Source organism: Aspergillus viridinutans (genome assembly GCF_018404265.1).
Source record: "Aspergillus viridinutans IFM 47045 DNA, scaffold_3, whole genome shotgun sequence".
Taxonomy (NCBI): Eukaryota; Fungi; Ascomycota; class Eurotiomycetes; order Eurotiales; family Aspergillaceae; genus Aspergillus; species Aspergillus viridinutans.
The window spans coordinates 3,125,848-3,142,590 of record NW_025091219.1 but is presented as its reverse complement, the minus strand read 5'-3'; positions in this window follow the sequence as shown (position 1 = coordinate 3,142,590).

The window sequence follows — 16,743 nt, the reverse complement described above, 5'->3', positions numbered from 1 at the left end:
TTAATTTATATAATATTTTAGGTTAATAAGTCTTTTATATTTCTAGTAGGAGTATCTAATATATTTAAGATATTTATATAGAATATAAATATTATAAAGGATTAGTTCTAGAACTCTATTCTAGTATCTAATTATATCTACCTATTTAATAATAAAGTAGATCTACTTAAATATACTTAGAAACTTATATACTAGCTATAGAGGGTAGTGGATTCAGATCCTCTTTAGTAAAATCTAAATATAGTACTAGTAAGAGGAATATCTCTTATTACTAGATTATAATTAATTATTATAATAAATTAAAGGTAAGATTTCTATAGCTTTAAAAAAGATAAAATTAGAAGCCCTTATTATTACTACTTAGAGTACTAAGAAAGATTTTAAAAAAAGACTATAATAGTATAAAAATAATAAAATTATATATCTCTAGTAATTCTATTATTATAATTAGGTATATATTATAAATACTTTTATTAAATTTATAGGTCCCTATTTTGATGGGATTATAGCTTAATTTAATAATAAGTTAATATAGGTATAGTAATTAAATCTCCTAATAAGAGATTTAGGCTAATATTTCCTAGGATAAAGAGATTAAAGCTATAGGTAAAAGTAACTAGAGGTATTTAATTATAAGATTAAATTTTAAGAATAATAGTATACTTAAGAGAACTTCTATCTTATATAATAAAGATATTAAAGATATCTTTATATAGGAGGGTGAAGTCTTTAGTATATTAATATATTATTATATATTTAAGAAAGTAATAATTAATACTCTAGATAAGGATACTACTATAGGAGGAGAAGATATTATTAATTTAAAGATATTTTATAAAATCTCCTAATAAGAGAATTCTCTAATTTTACCTAAAATATATATATAGAAGCCTATATAGTCCTTAAAGAATTAGCCTTAATACTTTTAGAAGCAGGCTAAAGCCTATAAATTAACTTTATTAATAAGGACCTTAGATAATATACTCTATATAGATTAACTAATATTCTAGCTAATCTAGAGATTCCTAGCTTTCTGGCTGCAGAACCTACTAAAAGTAATTTTATACTAGATAAACTAAAGAATTATTATAAAAATATAAAGAAGGCTACTAAGATTATTATTAAGCTACTAAAGTAACCTAACTTAACCCCTATAGATAGTATATACTTTTATTAATAATTATAATCTCTTAATAAAAGAATTTAGTAAATTAACTAATATTTCCTTAGGTATAGGGAATATATTAAAGAAGTAAAAGAAGGGATCTAAAATATTAATAATAATAGTAGGTCCTTTATATATATATTTCTTTTAAAGAAGGTTTTAATAACTTAGTAATAGAGTTAGGAGATTTAGTATTTAGTAAGTTTAGCTTATATTTATTTATTTATAGAATAAGTAATAACTAGGTCCTAATCTTTTATTAGAAGATTTTAGCTTAGGATTAGACTAGAATAATTATTCTTTAGTATAGGAAATAAGAAATCTACTTACCTAAAAATTTTCTTAGCTACTATTTCCTAACTTTCTAGTATCTTAATTATCCTTAATAATAATTCCTTTATCCCTATAGTAAAATATTATTTTTATCTCTATTATTATCTGCTAATACTCTTTAAGAATTTAATATATAGTTAGATATATAGTCTTCCTTTAAGGCCTAAGCTAGCTAATCTATAATTAGACTAAGTTCTTCTATATCTTAATTTATTTATAATTATATTTTAGAGATAATACTTACTAAGATTATAGTCCTTACCTCTACTTAATCTATTATTATCTTATTAATACTTAAATAAGCCTCTAGATATAAAAAATAGCATTAAGTACTTTTTTATCTAATAAATACTAAGCTATATAATAACTTCTATACTTAATAGAATAAAATATCTTATACTAAAGCCTATATAAAAGAGGGGATTAAACTAAGATAGGGATTAAGTAGTTAAGTAGAAGTATAGGATTATTTTATAGAGATTATAAGTATCCCTTCTAGTAAACCCTTATATTATTATTAAGTTAATAGGTATAGAACTCTACTTACTTATCTAAACTTTCTAAAAAAAAATAGGATAACTAATCTTTATATTTATATAAAGAAATATAATAGTTCTTATAATATCTATAAATTAGATAGAAATTTATAATAATATCTTATTACTAAGGTTTAGCTCTTAATCTCTTATTATTAAATTCTATACTAATTATTAGGATTATATTTATACCCTAGAGAAATAGATTAATTAGGTCCTTTAATTTATTATTACTTATTAACTCCCCTTTTATATAGTTAACCATATCTAATTTAGATATATAATTTAAATAGTAAATCTAAATATATATATTCCTACTTATATAACTCTTATAAAGTAATTCTAAGAACTTACTTTTATTAATTACTTAGAACTTATTATAAAACTTCTACTAAAGAGTAAAATCTCCTTAGCTCTTAACTACTAGATAAATCCTAACTATAAGTTATTTCTTACTATTACTACTTACTTTATTAATAAAAGCTTTAAATTTTAAGAAATACTCCTAGGATTTTATCTAATTAAGGGTAAGTATATAGGAAACTATCTTACTAAAATAGTTATTAATATTTTTTCTCTTTATAATCTTTAATCTTGTGTGCTTACTATCACTACTAATAATATAAGTAATAATATAAAGATAATAAAAGTATTACTAGATAAGATTAAGAAACTACTAACTAAACTTAAGAAAGGGCTAGGACTAAGTTTTTTTTAATAGATAACTTTTAATTTATAATTAATAAGTATACTCTAGTTACCTTCTTATTTAATAAGATAAATTATATAAAAGATCTAATATATATCCTACCTAGCTTATATTCTTTAGCTTATAGTAAGAGCTTTCCTAACTTAGTTAAAAATTAAATTAGAAGATAACTAGATTAAAAAATAATTAAATAATAATCTATAGCTTTATAGCCTACCTAGCTTAAAATAATCTCTTAAGAAGGTTTAATATCTAGAAATCTCTTATTATTAGATTTTTAATAATTTTTTCTTAATAGATTTAGAAAATTATAAAGTTTATAAATATAAGTCTATAATACTATAATAAGTTTATTTAAATTTAAATTAATAAGGATTAATAATCTTAAATATACCTTCTTCTATAAGACTATAAGATATAATAGAATTTAATATACTTAATACTTTACTATATACTAAAACTAAAAAAAGAGATAAATATCTTTATTAATATTTAGGAGAAGCTTATTAAGTATCTTTATCTCTTAGATACTAAGTAGAAGTATCTTAAATATCTTATTAAACTTCTCTATCTATTCTATACTTCTATAATAAATCTTTTAACATCAGGACCTAGTATATATAATATATATATAGTCTATAATATCTTATTTACTTATCTAAAAGATATAAGTAAAAGGTTAGAGAAGAAAAGGAACCCTTAGAAAAGATATCTTATTAAGATATTATAAGTAGTCTTTATTAAGTTAAAGAAGTACTATAACTATATATACTAGGAAGAAGAATATATATATACTATTATAATAATTCTTAATCTATTCTAGAAGCTATTAATCTTTTAGGATAGCTCTTAGGTAGAGAAGTAGATTAACTAGTATAAGAAGTATTCTATAATATTTAAGGATCTCTTTTATTATTATTATCTTTTATATCTTAATAATACTACCTCTTCTACCTAGCTAAAGTAAAAGGAAGGCCTATAGTAGGCTATCTTTAAGATCTAGAAATAGTAATAAAAATAGTTATCTTAGTTAGATTAACTCTATCTAGAGTTAGAGATCTATCTCTAAAAAGGTATAATCTCTTAGCTTACTATTATTAAATCTAATATTAAGAGATTAGGCACTAAAGTCCCTAAGAATATAGATATCTTAGACTAGTAGTAATAGAATACTAGATAATTTCTAATATTAAGTTATATAGTATTAGACTTTCTAGCTATCCCTTCTAGTAATATTAGTATTAAATAGTTTTTTAATAGTACTTAAGATATTTATTACTATTACTATACTTAATTATATATATCTACTATTAAGTTAACTATAATCTAGATATATACTAATAGGTTTACTATTACCTAAGACTATACTAAGTTATATAATATCTCTAAGTCTAAGGAATTACTTCAGAACTAAGATCTATATTACTACTATAATTAGTTAGTGGGTAAGGTAGATAATATAATAAGAGTAATATATATTAATAATAAGAAGGATTCTAATTTCCTTAATAATAATACTTTTACTTTCTTCTATAATATAGATAGTAATAGTAATACTAGATCTATAATTATACTACTACTCTCTAATTAAGTTATATCTTAACTCTCTAAGCTAGTTATACCTTAACTGTTGGAAAAGGAGTTATACTATGGTTCATCCCTAGTCATATCCATGGGTCAACTTACTATGGTAGATCCCTACCATAGTTGACCTTTGACTATAACCATGGATCACCATGGGCCTATGATCTAACTATGAATCATTAGTAAGATCACTATGAGGTCAGTGGCAAATATAAGGCTAGTAGTAAGATTATTTAAAATATAGAATAGTCTAGACCTAGGAGGGATTACCTATAAATATACCCTTAATATCCTCTCTATAGTCTACATTGATTTTATGAATAATTAATTACTTTTTATCTTATACTATTTTATTCTAATATTCTACTAAGCTATCTATTCCTCTTTATACTAGTGAATTTCCTTTATTATCTACATACATATAACTCACTAGTATTCTTATTCTTTTTCATAGGTTATGAGCCCGGGCTTGCTCCTAGGCTATACTTTATACTAGGTTTAACCTAGTAACCTATACTATTAATTATATACTAATTAATATCCTTATATACTTATACTAAGCCTATAGGAGCTATATTTAATATAGTATCTATTAATAAGATTAGCTTACAAAAGCTAAAAGGCTCTGATAACTATATAATCTAGTCTATTAGGACTAAGACTACCCTTATAAAGGAAGATCTATCTTCTACTATATATTACAACACCAACACAGCCGCGCTAACGCTAGGCGGACGTGACAGGCAGAATCCTAGGATAGATAACAACTAACTAAATTATAGTCACTGAGCCACAGAAAGACCACAGTTTCTGGCACAGGGACTATATACAACTATAGCCTTTCTACTATTACCTAGAATTACTCTGTAGTGCCCTGGGCACTAGGCTGGATTTACTAGAATAAGGATTATATCTAATGCATAACCAGGTGGTATATAAATAGTATACTAAGACCACTCTAAGGGAGTATATGATATACTATAACTATATTAAATATATACTAATGCATATACCACTGGGAGGAACTATAGATATATAAGGATGCTTACTATTATTATATCTAGAGTTCTTAGTTTAGTCCTTTGCATTTAATATTAACATCTTACTTAAGTATAAGTTACTAGTCTAATTTATTAGTTACTCTCTTACTATTAAGTATATATACTTAATAGGCCTTACTTCTATCTCTATTATTATTATCCTTACATTACCTTTAGATTATCCTTAACCCTGGAGAGGTCATTGTATCATTGCATCTACAGGCTACCTGGTCAGTAGGCCTTGGGTAAGTATTAGATATAGTCTAGGGACTATATCACCCCATTCTAAGCAGTTAACTAGCATAGAATAGTAGAGATAGATCCCAGGGTGTGATAAATTAAATACTATATAGTATAAATTAATTAGAAGTTTGATTAACTCTTAATATTAAATATTATGGCTAGAAATGCGCTAACCCCTACTAGCTTAAATATTAGTTAGGTAATGCTGTAACAGCAAGTAACTACATAGTCCTAGATTATAGTAGAAGGCCTGATGGGAATGGTTAAGCAGCTCTAGGAGTATATTTAATAATTAGAAGATTAACTTATAGTTAAATCTGTCAAGATCAGACCACTAGAGCTATTTAATAGGTAATAATCTAAGTTAAGGGCATTTCTCACTCAGTTAGATATATATATCTAGATAAATTAAGAGAAACTTGCTAATAAAGTAGATAAAGTCTTGTTTTTAATAACCTATCTAACTAGACCAGCATTTAATTAGTTTAAACCCTTTATTAGGGATTATCAGGAACACACTATAGACTTACAGGATAATAAAACCAAGGAAATATTCACCAGTTACAACATATTTAAAAGGCAACTAGAATAAACTTTCAGCAATATTAACAAAGAAAGAAATGCTAAACAACAGCTATGGTAATTAAAATAGATAGGATCTATTAGGGATTATGCATCAAAATTCCAATAGATTATATCTCATCTAAATTAGGATAAAGATATGAACATCGCATAATTCAAAGAAGGGTTGAAGCCAGAGATCTAGGAAAAGCTAATCTAGATGGAGTAACCAGATACCCTTAGTAAGATGATTAAATAAGTAGTTAAGATTAATAATAAGTTACAAGACTTCCATATGCACAGATAAGAGCAGAGTAACTAGAATAGCTTTAGCAATAGGTATACCATAAACTATTAACTAAATAATAGAAGGCCAGCTTAACCACAGAGCTAAGGATACACAGATCCTTATGGGCTAAGACTAATAAAGTTAGATATAACTTAATAGATGGCACTCTCCAATAAGGAGAGAGAACAGTGATAAAAAGAGAAACTATATTTTTAGTATAGGAAGCTAGGATATATGTTAAATGCCTATAGATAATAACCCTGGAAGGGTAAGCAGAGCAGAAAGAAATAGTTATATATAACTAAAGAACTTAGTACTATAAAAGGCAGAGATGGTTATAACACTACTAGAATCATCACTAGAAAGGTGGATGAGTAACTCAAGGAACTATACTAGAAATATACTAGCTTAAGTAATAAAGAAATTAAAATAGAACTTAAGGATAAGGAGTCTATAAGCTATGAAAGTATAAATAATAATTAGCTTACTAAAGACTCTAATATTCTTATAGCCACTAATCAGGATTCACTAACTAGTGACTATAGCTATACTAAATGGCAGGACACCATCAACCAATGGACAATGCTTGATAATAAAAATAATCAGAATATTAGTTTCAATGAAGAAAAGACCAACTAGGAAAAGCTAGATCAAGAGGATTTTCCCGCAATAGATTAGGCTATAATTAACTAACCTATTAATCTACTTAATAAAGAGTATAGAACTCAGTGGGTGAGTCTTAATCCTAATAAGGAGCAGCCCTATAAGATTCCTAAGACACCCTATAAATAATCCCCATAAAATAATAATAAGGCGGACCAGTATGCCGCATAGCTATAATAGCTAGATAGGAAATAGTTAGCTGAATTAAAAGTATACTAACTGAATAAATAAATCCTTAAGAAAATTAAATAAGGAGTGAAAGGATGCACATATTAGAATCTAGAATATTAGACTTAGGTTAAATCTTAGGAACAGTATATAGCTCATTACACCTAATACTTTATATATTATCAAAGATGCAGGAAGTGGAACAGAGAACTTTATTAAGAACTCTAAGAAGTCTTATAGAAGAAACTACCAGGACTAATTCATAGCTTATGCAGCTATAACTAGTGTCTGTATAAACACCTCTAAGGATATCTAGAGCATAGTAAGGTGATATAGATTACTTACTATAGTAATAATTACAGCATCCACTATAATAATAAATATATAGCAAAGTTTTGGCTAGAAATACTAGAGATCATGAAGCAGAATAATACTTGTCCTTATTAGAAGCTTAAATACTCATACAAAGGATACAGAAAGCATCTAGAATATAATATTATATATTAGATAGCATGCTTTAAAGAGCAGTGCATCATGCATTATAATGGGAAGCTAGAGGGAGGATATTTTCCTATATTACTATAAAATATCAGGGCACTATGATAGGAAATCTAATACCTTATAGTAATAGAAGTGCAGCATAGCAAGCATCTAAAATTAGATACATAAATTCTTAGTTAGTCTGCAGGAGTAATAGTTAACTTAGGGGTAATAGATAATTATATACACCCAGAATTTATAAAGAAGCTAGGGCTTCTAGGAAAGATAAAGGTAGTACCTAAACTAATTATAGATCTAAATAGAGAGAACTTAGGAACTCTTACAATCATAACTAAATTAGGACTAGTTCTAATGGTTGTGTTAGGACACTTTAAATAACTAAACTTTGATATTGTACTAATAGGATGGTATAATGTGGTATTAGGGATTCTATGGCTTAGGAATTATAACCTAGTAATTAACTAGAACATAAATTAAATCTAGTTTAACTACAGATGCCTACAATAGGACCAGAATTAAGGGGAAACTGGGGCCTTACAGTGTGTTGGATTAAAAGGGAAGAGTAATAATGCTAAGTAGTTAAAGGGTAAACTAAAGAAAGAAGTAATAGCTAGCTAGAGGATAACAGCAGTATTAGTAGTAATAAAACTATTATAGTAGATAGTAATAATAGAGCTACCAGGATAGGCACTAGAGTATAATAGAGATTATATAGATATCCTAATAATAGATAAGATAAGTAAAAACTCATAAGATGAAGTTTCTAAATACATGGGCCTAGAGATAAGAAGATCTTAGGACCACAGACCTAGGACCCACACAGCCCTAGTAGCAACCTAGGCACAGGAATAGGGTGCTAAGACTAATTTAGACTTAGATGCATTGCCTCAGGAATACTATAGGTATAGGACTCTATTTAAGTAACTAAAATAGTATACCCTACTAGAATATAGTAAATATAACCATTAAATTCCTTTATAGGAAGGGAAATCGCTAGTATATAAGAAAATATACTAAATATTAGAGAAAGAGCTACAGATACTTAAAGAATATATTAATAAATAACTATGACTTAGGAAGATATAACTATTAAACTTATTAGCAGGACATGGTGTACTCTTTATACCTAAGAAGGATAGGAATCTATAACTCTATGTAGATTATAGACTATTAAATATAATTATAATTAAAGATTAGTATCCACTTCTGTTAATCTATAAAATCTAAGATTGAATTTAAGGAGTGAAATGATTCATGAAGCTGGACATCACTAATACCTATAACTATCTATGGATAGTGGAAGATGATGAATGGAAGACAGCTTTTAGGATAAAATTTAGATACTATAAATACTTAGTGATGCTATTCAGACTCACTAATATATTAGTATTATTTAAAAGATTTATTAAAGAAGTGCTATGTAAATACTTATATCTTTTTATAATAGTCTATCTAGATGATATCCTAATCTTTTTAGACAATAAGGAATAACATATAGAGCATGTTTGTAAGGTGCTATAGGAATTACAGGAAGTAAATATTAAATTAAAGCTAAAGAAATATAAGTTCTATATCTAGGAGACTAAGTTCTTAGGACACTGGATTTCTATGAGCAGAATATATATAGACTAAAATAAAGTATAGATAATTAGGGATTAGCCTTAACCAAGAAATATTAAAGAAGTCTAATAGTTTATTAGACTTATTAACTATTACTAATAATTTATTATAGGGTATGTAAATATCATACATTCACTCTTTGCACTACTTAAGAAAGCAAAAGAGTTTGAATAGAGTAAAGATTATAATAAGGTATTTAATAAAGTTAAGAGAAGGATTTTAGAAGCACTAATTTTGGTATAATATAATCTAGAGAAAGAAATAATAATTAAGACTAATACATCAGACTATACAGTTAGGATGAGAATGACTTAACTAGGAGATGATGGAAAACTATAATTAGTTATATTCTATTTATAAAAATTAATTCAGGCAGAACTTAACTATGATATCTATAATAAAGAACTACTAGCTATAGTAGTAGCATTCAAAGTCTGGAGGGTCTACCTAGAAGGAGTAAGATAAATAGTTATTATAAAGATAGACTATAAAAACCTTATATTCTTTATAATAATAAAAGAGTTAATAAGAAGATAAGCTAGATGGGCTGAAATACTCTTATAGTATAACTTTAAGATAGTGCACTGCAAGGGAATAGAAAATAGATAAGCTAATGCACTTAGTTAATAACTAGATTATAAACTTTAAGGAAAAATAGTTATACTAGTAATATTAAAGTAATAGGAAGATAGTTTATTAATATATAACTACTATACCCTTATAGCAATAATTAAGCTGCAGAAGGATCTACTTATTCAGAAGATTATTAAAGTAATAAAAAAAGATAAAATTATCTAGGAAATACTTAAGAATTCAGCAGATAATAAGCATATAACTATAGATAAGTAAGGGCTAATATACCTATAAGGACTTATCTATATACCTAAGTATATAAGAAACAAGATTATCACTAGGCACCATGATAACCCAATGCATGGTTATATAGGAACTAAGAAAACAGCTAAAGCTATCTTAAGAAACTACTACTTTCCAAATATAAGAAGGAAGGTATAAGGCTATATTTACTAATATAAAACCTATATTAGGGATAAACTAGCAAGATATTAATTATATAGGAAAATGCAATCACTAGAGATACTAAAGAAACTATAGAAATAGATTACTATTAACTTTATTAGACTACTACTAGAGTCAAAAGGGTATGATTACCTAATGATAGTTACTAACAGACTTATAAAATTCATCCATCTAATCCTAACCATAATAATAATGACAGCATCATAACTTACAAGCTTACTTATAGGATATGTGATTATTAATCATAGAATGCTATAATACATCATATTAGACAGAGATAAACTATTTACATCAAAATTTTGGCAATTATTAATAGACTTAATAGGAATTAAGCAAAGACTCATGACTGCATATTATCTGTAAGCTAATAGATAAACAGAATAAGTAAATCAGATAGTTAAGTAATATCTATAACACTATATAAATTACTAGTAAGATAATTAGGTAGTTTATCTACTAATAGCATAGTTTACATATAATAATACTATTTATTTAATAATAGGAGAAACACCATTCTTCACTAACTATGGGTATAATCCTATATTAATTAGAGAACTATAGAATAAAGTACCCACAGCAGACAAAGCTGTAGAATTAGTAGATACTATTAATTATTTAAGGACTTAGCTTTTGAGGGATATTAAATTTATAAACCTTAAAATAGTAATTTACTATAATAAGAAATACAGGAGTACTCTAGATCTAAAAAGAGGAGAGAAAGTTTACCTACTCTATAGAAATATTAAAATAAAATAATTAAGTAAAAAACTAGATCATCAGAAAATTAGACCCTTTACTATCAAAGAAAGAAAAGGGCTAGTTAATTATAAACTATAACTACTAAAGAGTATATTAAAGATTCATCTAGTGTTTTATATCTTATTACTAGAACCAGCACTAAAAAATATAAAAATTACTAAAGATATAGAAATTAATAATAACACCAAGCAGGAGTATAAAGTTAAAGAAATTCTAAACTATAGGTAAGTTAGTAGAAAACTATACTATTTAGTAAAGTAGAAGGGATATAATACCTTAGAAAATATATAGAAATCTATTAAGAACCTAACAGGTTACTACTAACTTATTTAATAGTACTGCTTAAAGGGAAATCAAAGTTCTCCTAGAAAGTAGGGGGCATCTAATCAATCTTTATTATTATCTAACTAAAATTAGGATTCTCAGAAGTTATAGCTAGCTATTTAACCTTAGCTATAGGATTAGGCTACTCAGAAGACTTCTTCTTATCTAAGATCTATAATAATTTAGTATTATGTTTAGATATCTTGAAACCACGCTTCTTAAGAAATCTTTATTGTTTTCAGAGGCAAGAATATTATGTAAGAGTTATAATAATCTTTAATTAAACCTTAGCTAGATAAGCTTAGAGTTATTCTAACTTAGGCTATAGGAGCTTAAGCTTATTATTAGCCTTAGCTATACTATTAGTAATTTTCTCCTCTACTTATTTTAAAATATCCTACTCTTTTGCAGTATAAAACTCCTTTTTATATAAATAACCCTAGTGAGTGCATGTTGCACACTTAGAATAATAATAAGTTTAATCTATTATATAATCTTGATCTATTAATAAATAATAATCATATAAGAAAGATAAAATAAACTTATTATAATAAATATACTCCTCTTGCTCAGTGCGGACAGCAATATAGTCTTAAGGGGGTTTTTAGGGACTATTATATAAAGTATTAGTATAATATTTAGGCATAATAGGTAAATATGATTAAAGATGAGAATACTACTTACTAAAGGGGAATAACAGCCTTATAACTAGTTTTAAGGATAAAACACTAGGAGAGAGGGAGGTGATGTTATAACACTAATATAGCTGCACTAATACTAGGCAGATATGATAGATAGAATCTTAGGATAGATAATAACTAACTAAACCACAGTCACTGAGCCGCGGAAAGACTATAGTTTCTAGCACAGGGACTATATATAACTATGGCCTTTCTACTATCACCTAGAATTACTCTATAGTGCCCTGGGCACTAGGCTGGATTCACTAGAATAAGGATTATATCTAATATATAACCAGGTGGTATATGAATGATATGCTAAGACTACTCTAAGGGAGTATATAATATACTATAACTATATTAAATATATACTAACACATATACCACTGGGAGGAACTATGGATATATAAGGACACTTACTATTATTATATCTAGAGTTCTTAGTTTAGTCCTTTATATTTAATATCAACATCTTACTTAAGTATAAGTTACTAGTCTAATTTATTAGTTACTCTCTTACTATTAAGTATATATACTTAATAGGCCTTACTTCTATCTCTACTGTTATTATCCTTACATTACCTTTAGATTATCCTTAACCCCAGAGAGGTTATTGTATTATTGCATCTACAGGCTACCTAGTTGGTAGGCCTTGGGCAAGTATTGGATATAGTCCAGGGATTATATCACCCTATTCCAAGCAGTTGACTAGCATAGAACAGCAGAGACGGATCCCAGGGTGTGACACTATAGAGGAAGATTCCTCTGGTAAGAAGAATGATAAGGTATTAGCTATTATAAAACTATTATATAAAGATGGACCCCTTCTTCATATAAAGGATATAGCTAAGGCTAATAAGGCCTAGCTAAGGCTTAAAGATCTATATAATCCTAAGGGATTTACTACTAAATATCTTACCTTAAAAGATTTCTTTAATACCACATTAGATGAATTCTAATTAATGGAAGAATATCTTAATAAGGTTAAGGCTTTAGTAGATAATCTAAAAGGAAAGGATATTATCTTACCTAATTAGGTTATTATAGTCTGGGTTTTGAATAGCCTAGGTAATGATTATGAAGGGTTTATATCTAATATAACCTAGGCCCTAAGGAATGACCCTAAAGCCTATACTATTAAATCTCTATTTTCTAGCCTTGCTGATAAGGCAAGAGGAAGGGAAAATAATGGTCATAGACTACTATATACTAAGGGTAAATCCTATAAAAGGGCTTCCCTAGGTAAATATTACTAATATTATAAACTTACTAGTTATAATACTAGTAATTACTATTTCTTATTCCCTAATAAGGTCCCTAAAGGTTGGAAAAAGGGAAATAAGAATAATAATTAGAAGGATTCAAAGATTCATAAGAATTAGAAGAATTAAAAGAATTAGAAAGGACTAAAGGATAAGGATGGCCTGGCAGCAGTCCTATCTAGTCTAGATCCTGATGTCTTATATAATTCTTCTAATATAAATCCTAATCATGATCCTAATCATGATTCACCTAATAGTCATCAATCTAATCATTTAGATTAAGATATAACTAAGGACCCTGAAATTTATACTCTTTATATTATAGACCCTGATCTATTAACTATAAGTGATATCCCTAATGATGAGCTATTTAATATAGCTAAAGATGAGGTATGTCTACCTCTAATAACCCCTAATACTAGGGCAGACACTAATAATAGTGATCTAGATTATCTAGTTACTAATAATCACTTATTCCCTTAGAATAGATTAAAAGTGGATTTTATTATTAATAGTGCTGCTACTATAAATACTATTTTCAGAATAGACTATTTCTTTAGGTATAAAGAAATAAATAAAATAATCTCATAGGGCAAAGCTAAAAGCCTAAAGGCTAAATATTAGGGTGATATTATTATAAAATATCCTTTAGGACCTATAACTATAATAAAAGATGTTTATTATATCCCTGAACTGGGAATTAATCTTCTTAGTGTGGATAGAATATCTGAGGCACTAGGGATTACTACTATCTTTACTAAAGATAAAGTATCCCTATATCTTAATAATCAGTCTAGTAAATGCTTTCAAAAGGCATTAAATAACTCTGGTATTATTCACTATACTACCCCTATCTATACTAAAGAGCCTAATGGCTTAATAGAAAGGATAAACCTAACTTTATTAAATAAAGTTAGATCCCTTCTAATAATGGCAAATGCTCCTAAATATCTATAGGGAGAAGCACTACTAGCTAGTATTTATCTATATAATAGAACCCCCTATAAGGCCTTAGGATTCAAAACTCCTTATGAAATATTCTATAAGGAAAAGCCATATATTCTAAATATTAGAACCTGGGGATCTATAATATACTATTATAGTAATATGCCTAAGGATAAATTATCCCCTAGAAAGGAGAAAGTAATTATTATTAGCTATAACTAATATAATCACTATAAATTATGGGATCTGAATAAAAATAAGGCTATATAGTCTAGGGATGTTACTATCCTTAAGAATAGTTTCCTAGATCCTAAGCTAAATAAAAATACCTCTATATCTAAGGATTCTAATTAATATAATTATATTGATATAAAGGCTGATAGTAGCCTTATAAAGGAGTCTAGCTCAGCTACCCCTAATAAGAATAATAATTCTATTAGGGAGTCTACAGTAGCTAGCCCTAATCAAAATAGACTATTAACTAGGTCTAAAATAAAGGATATATTAACTATTCCTAATCATAGGATTAAAATTCAAATTCCCTAGAGAAAAGAATATAATAATAATATAAACTTCTCTATAGTAGGAGAAGATAGGGCCCTATTCACTATTAGTAATACTATATTAAGGAATTATATGAATTCCTTAAATAAGAAGGAAGAACTAGCAGAATTCCTTCTAACTACTACTACTATAAATAAGCCTAATACCTTCCAAGAAGCTATGAATAGCCCTAATTCTAATAAATAGCTAAGGGTATACTTAGAGGAAGTTAATAAACTAGAAAAGTAAAATACCTATAATATAATTAATCTTCCTAAGGGGAAAACTGCCCTAAAGGGTAGATAGGTTTTTAAAGAAAAATCTATAAATAATAATATTAATAATAGCTATATAACTAATAGTGAAAAAACTATTAGATATAAAGCTAGATAGGTGATCCAAGGATTCTATTAAAGGTTAGGAATTAATTTCCTAGAAATCTTTTCTACTACCTATAGAACAGAAACCTGGCATCTACTTCTAATAATAGCTATTAATAAAGGATGGCATATAATATAATATAATGTTAAAAATATCTTTGTGCATGCTAATATTAATGCTAATATATATACTATATTACCTATAGGGATCTATAATGATCCTAAATATAGGAATAAGGTTTGCCATCTAAATAAGGCTATATATAGCCTAAAATAATCCCTAAGGCTTTAGTATAAATATCTAACTAAAGTCCTAAAAGAACTAGATTTTCATGTCCTTCCTTATGATAAAGGTATATTTATAAATGCCACTAATAAATACATTATTATATACTATATGGATGATATTCTTATAATATATGAAAATCTAGCTTATATTCAAGAGATATCTAATAAGGCTTAAAAATATATAAAAATAAAGGAAATAGGTTCTGTGGCAACCTTCCTGGGGAATAATATCTCTATAAATTATAAAGAAAAATTAATATTCATCTACTAAGGATCATATACTAAAAAACTTCTAAAGAAATTTAGTATATATGACCTTTATAAGCCTGTTTTAATCCCTGGGGAACCAGGAATTAAACTAAGAAAGAATACTAGCTAAGCTAGTAAGAATGATATTAATAAATATTAAAAATAAATAGGTTCTATCCTATATCTTATCCTTAAAACTAGATCTAATATCACCTTTAGCACTACCTACTGTGCTAGGTATATGAGTAATCCTAATAGTAAGTATTTTAATACCCTAAATAGGATCTGGAAATATCTATTAAGATATCCAGAATTAGGCCTAGTATATAACTACAAAGGAAATGACCTTTTTATAAAAGGGTATTCTAATTCAGACTAGGGCAATGATTTAGATTAAAGAAAATCTACTTCAGGATATATATTTAGCCTAAGTAGTGATATAGGGATTAATAACCCTATAAGCTAGAATTCTCAGCTACAGAAAACTATAGCCCTAAGTAGCTATGAAGCTAAATATATGGCCCTAAAAGAGGCTATAAAAGAGGCTATATATCTAAATAGCATATTCTAATATCTAAATAATCACCTAAAACTAGGCTATAATGCTAGGACCCCCAGGATCCTAGTAGATAGTGATTTAGCTAAGAAACTAGCTAAAAATCCTGAATTTTATAAAAGATCTAAATATATTGAAATAATATATCATTTCAATAGACAGGCTATTTAAGAAGGAAAAGTAGAACTTATCTATATTCCTAGAAAATACTAACTAGCTAATTTCCTTACTAAAAATAAGAATAATCTGCTACATAAATTATTTATGAAAATAGCTAGTCTAGGACCTAGTAAGGATATAAAATAAT